The sequence below is a fragment of the Mytilus californianus genome, unplaced genomic scaffold (assembly GCF_021869535.1).
Source record: "Mytilus californianus isolate M0D057914Y unplaced genomic scaffold, xbMytCali1.0.p SCAF_13, whole genome shotgun sequence".
NCBI classification, from domain to species: domain Eukaryota; kingdom Metazoa; phylum Mollusca; class Bivalvia; order Mytilida; family Mytilidae; genus Mytilus; species Mytilus californianus.
Window position 1 is genome coordinate 33,334,797 of NW_026262615.1, and position 9,134 is coordinate 33,343,930.

Genomic DNA, 9,134 nt, shown 5'->3' on the forward strand with positions numbered 1-9,134 from the left:
AATGTCTTCATTGGGAACTGTCGAGCTGAAACCTACACTCTTTAGGTTAGCAGGGACAGTACTCTGTTTTTTAATTTTGTCATTTTTGCGCATGGGATCGTTAAAAACACTGTCAATGGTTCAAAGTATTGCTTGTCAAAGACATGTCTACTAAGTTAGCGAATGCTGCATTCGAATAGGGACTGCTCTATTCATTCTCAGAAATTTTGCAATCTTTTGAAATAGAAATTACCCTTTTCTGTTTAAAATAGATATTCTACATTATAAAGTGTCGACATTAAGTTAGTAATGGAACTTGAATAACTTTGAAAAGTTTAATTTGTTATAAGCCTTAAACAAAAGATTGCCACATATGTAATATGATGGACACACCAACCTTTAAAGACAGGCCCCTTCAATGTTGCCTTATCCTTGGAAATCTTGAACATCTTCTCATTATCTATTGCTTTCCCCTTAAATAGCTGACAAAAATTTAAATTGTTCTGCTTTAAAACTCATCTATTCTTCTAGTTATTCAAAAATTATTAGAAGTTAAGCTTGTTCATGTCCAGCGGCACATATTACAGTGTTATCCGGATTCACCATTATACGATGCGGGAAAATTGCTATTGTCAAATTCAATTTCAAATAAATAGATTCGTGTTTAACAAAACTATGATATGTGTGTGAAACGTCTAAGATATACAATGATTGATGTATTCATTGTTGGTCTTTAACGCCACTTTTATCATTATTTGCTATGTCTTGGCGCACAGCTTTTTTGTGTGTAGAAAGCTGGGACGCCCGGAGAGAACCACTGACCTTCGACAAGGAAACTGTCAATCTTAGTCAATTAAGATTGGAGTCGAACCAAGCTACCTACCACGTGTAGAGTTCGAACTCTGAGATAAGCAATGAAGCAGTAATTTTCACCAATGAAAGAAACTTGTTTCTCACTTTATCCAGTTTTCGTTTGGTATATAGTTTTATTTTCTATTATTCAAATTGAAGAAACCAAGACGTTTTAAAAACGAATTGAAGAAAAAAGGTAGCCAAGTGCATAGTTCTTTCAAACATATTATTTTATCGCTGAGATGCTGTCTCGTCATGCCAAGAAATTGCCTCCGTTGAAATTTTGCAAACATCCCATAGAGCAAATTACATGGATGATTAATATTGACCATTTGGTATATGGCCGTGTTCTAAGCGACACATACATGCAGGTCATAAATTAATTTGTTGAATGAAATCAAATCTTTAACAACTAATAGGTGCCGTAGGAGGTCCACCGGAATTTTTAGAGAGGATTTCTTGGCATGTAACAGATAGAAAACTCAGTGTTAGAATTTATAGAACAGACAAGGGGCAGTGGCAAATATTTCATGTATATTATGAACACAGAGAAGATTACCCCGGCACCCTTTGTAAAAAAAAAAACCTTATTTTTCTTCTATGTGCCTTCGGACTTTATGTTTTGAATTGTAGTTTCACTTTCCATATTCGGTATTCATTCTAATGTAAGCTCCACGTGGCAAAAATCACGTGATGCAAGAATGTAGTATCTTGGAGTTAGGCTATTTCTTTCTTTTCGTGCGGGGACTCCAAGCAGACAACATGCATTTATATAACGGCACTGTAGATTTTCTTATTGAATAAAGAAAGTTCCCGGTCCGGTACATGAATAGATTGGTTAGAAAGCAAGGTTTTAATTTTGATTACATTGGAAAGCCTTATTTGAGGGTTGAAATTGGAGAGCACAAAAAAAAAAAAGAAAGGGGGTGGGGTTGTTCCACAGGGAATATTATTATCATATGAACTCAACATTTGAAAGGTTTTTTTTTTATTTAATAAAAAGAGAGAAAAACAAATGTAAGACAAATTGTGAATGGTCTTTCTTACTTTCTCCTGTGAGGGAATCTCGCATATATCTGGTTTACCGTCAAACCGAGCACATGTCTTTTGGTTATTTCTGTCACTAGGTGGCTGTCTCATTGACGTTTACCCCATATTTTTTCATTGAATCACAATGCACACGTACATGTTTTAGAACATGAAGTTAAGGTTTCATGTCATGAATAATAAAGTAAAAAAAAAGCAAAAATGAGACTCAAAGAACAAAATAGAAAAAGACGAAATGATCTGATTTTCAAAAAATGACCTGTTTGGTCGCTCGTAATCGATTGTCTACAAATATAGTTCCTGTCATTTGTAATGAATGTAAACTTTAATATCTGTGGTTTTTTTTCATATCAAATTTTTTGGTTAAAATTATTAGTTATGTTATTTCTTTTATACTGGACTTTAAGATATTTTGTATTATGCTTTAGAACATTAGGGCATTGTGGGACTATGTGTCAAAGGTGTATGAAGAGCAACTCGTTCTATAAAAGCCGTGACTGGTTGCATGTGTCTTGTGACATCATTTCATGTCTAAGCAGTTCCGAATAAGTAAATTCTTGAGTATACGCCAAGACGAGCATCAGATTTTCAACGTTTGTTTCATTTTGTAGACTATGTACCTCAAATTTTTTAACTGAAAAAAAAATGTCTTCATTGGGAACTGTCGAGCTGAAACCTACACTCTTTAGGTTAGCAGGGACAGTACTCTGTTTTTTAATTTTGTCATTTTTGCGCATGGGATCGTTAAAAACACTGTCAATGGTTCAAAGTATTGCTTGTCAAAGACATGTCTACTAAGTTAGCGAATGCTGCATTCGAATAGGGACTGCTCTATTCATTCTCAGAAATTTTGCAATCTTTTGAAATAGAAATTACCCTTTTCTGTTTAAAATAGATATTCTACATTATAAAGTGTCGACATTAAGTTAGTAATGGAACTTGAATAACTTTGAAAAGTTTAATTTGTTTTAAGCCTTAAACAAAAGGTTGCCACATATGTAATATGATGGACACACCAACCTTTAAAGACAGGCCCCTTCAATGTTGCCTTATCCTTGGAAATCTTGAACATCTTCTCATTATCTATTGCTTTCCCCTTAAATAGCTGACAAAAATTTAAATTGTTCTGCTTTAAAACTCATCTATTCTTCTAGTTATTCAAAAATTATTAGAAGTTAAGCTTGTTCATGTCCAGCGGCACATATTACAGTGTTATCCGGATTCACCATTATACGATGCGGGAAAATTGCTATTGTCAAATTCAATTTCAAATAAATAGATTCGTGTTTAACAAAACTATGATATGTGTGTGAAACGTCTAAGATATACAATGATTGATGTATTCATTGTTGGTCTTTAACGCCACTTTTATCATTATTTGCTATGTCTTGGCGCACAGCTTTTTTGTGTGTAGAAAGCTGGGACGCCCGGAGAGAACCACTGACCTTCGACAAGGAAACTGTCAATCTTAGTCAATTAAGATTGGAGTCGAACCAAGCTACCTACCACGTGTAGAGTTCGAACTCTGAGATAAGCAATGAAGCAGTAATTTTCACCAATGAAAGAAACTTGTTTCTCACTTTATCCAGTTTTCGTTTGGTATATAGTTTTATTTTCTATTATTCAAATTGAAGAAACCAAGACGTTTTAAAAACGAATTGAAGAAAAAAGGTAGCCAAGTGCATAGTTCTTTCAAACATATTATTTTATCGCTGAGATGCTGTCTCGTCATGCCAAGAAATTGCCTCCGTTGAAATTTTGCAAACATCCCATAGAGCAAATTACATGGATGATTAATATTGACCATTTGGTATATGGCCGTGTTCTAAGCGACACATACATGCAGGTCATAAATTAATTTGTTGAATGAAATCAAATCTTTAACAACTAATAGGTGCCGTAGGAGGTCCACCGGAATTTTTAGAGAGGATTTCTTGGCATGTAACAGATAGAAAACTCAGTGTTAGAATTTATAGAACAGACAAGGGGCAGTGGCAAATATTTCATGTATATTATGAACACAGAGAAGATTACCCCGGCACCCTTTGTAAAAAAAAAAACCTACTTTTTCTTCTATGTGCCTTCGGACTTTATGTTTCGAATTGTAGTTTCACTTTCCATATTCGGTATTCATTCTAATGTAAGCTCCACGTGGCAAAAATCACGTGATGCAAGAATGTAGTATCTTGGAGTTAGGCTATTTCTTTCTTTTCGTGCGGGGACTCCAAGCAGACAACATGCATTTATATAACGGCACTGTAGATTTTCTTATTGAATAAAGAAAGTTCCCGGTCCGGTACATGAATAGATTGGTTAGAAAGCAAGGTTTTAATTTTGATTACATTGGAAAGCCTTATTTGAGGGTTGAAATTGGAGAGCACAAAAAAAAAAAAGAAAGGGGGTGGGGTTGTTCCACAGGGAATATTATTATCATATGAACTCAACATTTGAAAGGTTTTTTTTTTTATTTAATAAAAAGAGAGAAAAACAAATGTAAGACAAATTGTGAATGGTCTTTCTTACTTTCTCCTGTGAGGGAATCTCGCATATATCTGGTTTACCGTCAAACCGAGCACATGTCTTTTGGTTATTTCTGTCACTAGGTGGCTGTCTCATTGACGTTTACCCCATATTTTTTCATTGAATCACAATGCACACGTACATGTTTTAGAACATGAAGTTAAGGTTTCATGTCATGAATAATAAAGTAAAAAAAAGCAAAAATGAGACTCAAAGAACAAAATAGAAAAAGACGAAATGATCTGATTTTCAAAAAATGACCTGTTTGGTCGCTCGTAATCGATTGTCTACAAATATAGTTCCTGTCATTTGTAATGAATGTAAACTTTAATATCTGTGGTTTTTTTTCATATCAAATTTTTTGGTTAAAATTATTAGTTATGTTATTTCTTTTATACTGGACTTTAAGATATTTTGTATTATGCTTTAGAACATTAGGGCATTGTGGGACTATGTGTCAAAGGTGTATGAAGAGCAACTCGTTCTATAAAAGCCGTGACTGGTTGCATGTGTCTTGTGACATCATTTCATGTCTAAGCAGTTCCGAATAAGTAAATTCTTGAGTATACGCCAAGACGAGCATCAGATTTTCAACGTTTGTTTCATTTTGTAGACTATGTACCTCAAATTTTTTAACTGAAAAAAAAATGTCTTCATTGGGAACTGTCGAGCTGAAACCTACACTCTTTAGGTTAGCAGGGACAGTACTCTGTTTTTTAATTTTGTCATTTTTGCGCATGGGATCGTTAAAAACACTGTCAATGGTTCAAAGTATTGCTTGTCAAAGACATGTCTACTAAGTTAGCGAATGCTGCATTCGAATAGGGACTGCTCTATTCATTCTCAGAAATTTTGCAATCTTTTGAAATAGAAATTACCCTTTTCTGTTTAAAATAGATATTCTACATTATAAAGTGTCGACATTAAGTTAGTAATGGAACTTGAATAACTTTGAAAAGTTTAATTTGTTTTAAGCCTTAAACAAAAGGTTGCCACATATGTAATATGATGGACACACCAACCTTTAAAGACAGGCCCCTTCAATGTTGCCTTATCCTTGGAAATCTTGAACATCTTCTCATTATCTATTGCTTTCCCCTTAAATAGCTGACAAAAATTTAAATTGTTCTGCTTTAAAACTCATCTATTCTTCTAGTTATTCAAAAATTATTAGAAGTTAAGCTTGTTCATGTCCAGCGGCACATATTACAGTGTTATCCGGATTCACCATTATACGATGCGGGAAAATTGCTATTGTCAAATTCAATTTCAAATAAATAGATTCGTGTTTAACAAAACTATGATATGTGTGTGAAACGTCTAAGATATACAATGATTGATGTATTCATTGTTGGTCTTTAACGCCACTTTTATCATTATTTGCTATGTCTTGGCGCACAGCTTTTTTGTGTGTAGAAAGCTGGGACGCCCGGAGAGAACCACTGACCTTCGACAAGGAAACTGTCAATCTTAGTCAATTAAGATTGGAGTCGAACCAAGCTACCTACCACGTGTAGAGTTCGAACTCTGAGATAAGCAATGAAGCAGTAATTTTCACCAATGAAAGAAACTTGTTTCTCACTTTATCCAGTTTTCGTTTGGTATATAGTTTTATTTTCTATTATTCAAATTGAAGAAACCAAGACGTTTTAAAAACGAATTGAAGAAAAAAGGTAGCCAAGTGCATAGTTCTTTCAAACATATTATTTTATCGCTGAGATGCTGTCTCGTCATGCCAAGAAATTGCCTCCGTTGAAATTTTGCAAACATCCCATAGAGCAAATTACATGGATGATTAATATTGACCATTTGGTATATGGCCGTGTTCTAAGCGACACATACATGCAGGTCATAAATTAATTTGTTGAATGAAATCAAATCTTTAACAACTAATAGGTGCCGTAGGAGGTCCACCGGAATTTTTAGAGAGGATTTCTTGGCATGTAACAGATAGAAAACTCAGTGTTAGAATTTATAGAACAGACAAGGGGCAGTGGCAAATATTTCATGTATATTATGGACACAGAGAAGATTACCCCGGCACCCTTTGTAAAAAAAAAAACCTTCTTTTTCTTCTATGTGCCTTCGGACTTTATGTTTCGAATTGTAGTTTCACTTTCCATATTCGGTATTCATTCTAATGTAAGCACCACGTGGCAAAAATCACGTGATGCAAGAATGTAGTATCTTGGAGTTAGGCTATTTCTTTCTTTTCGTGCGGGGACTCCAAGCAGACAACATGCATTTATATAACGGCACTGTAGATTTTCTTATTGAATAAAGAAAGTTCCCGGTCCGGTACATGAATAGATTGGTTAGAAAGCAAGGTTTTAATTTTGATTACATTGGAAAGCCTTATTTGAGGGTTGAAATTGGAGAGCACAAAAAAAAAAAAGAAAGGGGGTGGGGTTGTTCCACAGGGAATATTATTATCATATGAACTCAACATTTGAAAGGTTTTTTTTTTTATTTAATAAAAAGAGAGAAAAACAAATGTAAGACAAATTGTGAATGGTCTTTCTTACTTTCTCCTGTGAGGGAATCTCGCATATATCTGGTTTACCGTCAAACCGAGCACATGTCTTTTGGTTATTTCTGTCACTAGGTGGCTGTCTCATTGACGTTTACCCCATATTTTTTCATTGAATCACAATGCACACGTACATGTTTTAGAACATGAAGTTAAGGTTTCATGTCATGAATAATAAAGTAAAAAAAAAGCAAAAATGAGACTCAAAGAACAAAATAGAAAAGGACGAAATGATCTGATTTTCAAAAAATGACCTGTTTGGTCGCTCGTAATCGATTGTCTACAAATATAGTTCCTGTCATTTGTAATGAATGTAAACTTTAATATCTGTGGTTTTTTTTCATATCAAATTTTTTGGTTAAAATTATTAGTTATGTTATTTCTTTTATACTGGACTTTAAGATATTTTGTATTATGCTTTAGAACATTAGGGCATTGTGGGACTATGTGTCAAAGGTGTATGAAGAGCAACTCGTTCTATAAAAGCCGTGACTGGTTGCATGTGTCTTGTGACATCATTTCATGTCTAAGCAGTTCCGAATAAGTAAATTCTTGAGTATACGCCAAGACGAGCATCAGATTTTCAACGTTTGTTTCATTTTGTAGACTATGTACCTCAAATTTTTTAACTGAAAAAAAAATGTCTTCATTGGGAACTGTCGAGCTGAAACCTACACTCTTTAGGTTAGCAGGGACAGTACTCTGTTTTTTAATTTTGTCATTTTTGCGCATGGGATCGTTAAAAACACTGTCAATGGTTCAAAATATTGCTTGTCAAAGACATGTCTACTAAGTTAGCGAATGCTGCATTCGAATAGGGACTGCTCTATTCATTCTCAGAAATTTTGCAATCTTTTGAAATAGAAATTACCCTTTTCTGTTTAAAATAGATATTCTACATTATAAAGTGTCGACATTAAGTTAGTAATGGAACTTGAATAACTTTGAAAAGTTTAATTTGTTTTAAGCCTTAAACAAAAGGTTGCCACATATGTAATATGATGGACACACCAACCTTTAAAGACAGGCCCCTTCAATGTTGCCTTATCCTTGGAAATCTTGAACATCTTCTCATTATCTATTGCTTTCCCCTTAAATAGCTGACAAAAATTTAAATTGTTCTGCTTTAAAAATCATCTATTCTTCTAGTTATTCAAAAATTATTAGAAGTTAAGCTTGTTCATGTCCAGCGGCACATATTACAGTGTTATCCGGATTCACCATTATACGATGCGGGAAAATTGCTATTGTCAAATTCAATTTCAAATAAATAGATTCGTGTTTAACAAAACTATGATATGTGTGTGAAACGTCTAAGATATACAATGATTGATGTATTCATTGTTGGTCTTTAACGCCACTTTTATCATTATTTGCTATGTCTTGGCGCACAGCTTTTTTGTGTGTAGAAAGCTGGGACGACCGGCGAGAACCACTGACCTTCGACAAGGAAACTGTCAATCTTAGTCAATTAAGATTGGAGTCGAACCAAGCTACCTACCACGTGTAGAGTTCGAACTCTGAGATAAGCAATGAAGCAGTAATTTTCACCAATGAAAGAAACTTGTTTCTCACTTTATCCAGTTTTCGTTTGGTATATAGTTTTATTTTCTATTATTCAAATTGAAGAAACCAAGACGTTTTAAAAACGAATTGAAGAAAAAAGGTAGCCAAGTGCATAGTTCTTTCAAACATATTATTTTATCGCTGAGATGCTGTCTCGTCATGCCAAGAAATTGCCTCCGTTGAAATTTTGCAAACATCCCATAGAGCAAATTACATGGATGATTAATATTGACCATTTGGTATATGGCCGTGTTCTAAGCGACACATACATGCAGGTCATAAATTAATTTGTTGAATGAAATCAAATCTTTAACAACTAATAGGTGCCGTAGGAGGTCCACCGGAATTTTTAGAGAGGATTTCTTGGCATGTAACAGATAGAAAACTCAGTGTTAGAATTTATAGAACAGACAAGGGGCAGTGGCAAATATTTCATGTATATTATGAACACAGAGAAGATTACCCCGGCACCCTTTGTAAAAAAAAAACCTTCTTTTTCTTCTATGTGCCTTCGGACTTTATGTTTCGAATTGTAGTTTCACTTTCCATATTCGGTATTCATTCTAATGTAAGCTCCACGTGGCAAAAATCACGTGATGCAAGAATGTAGTATCTTGGAGTTAGGCTATTTCTTTCTTTT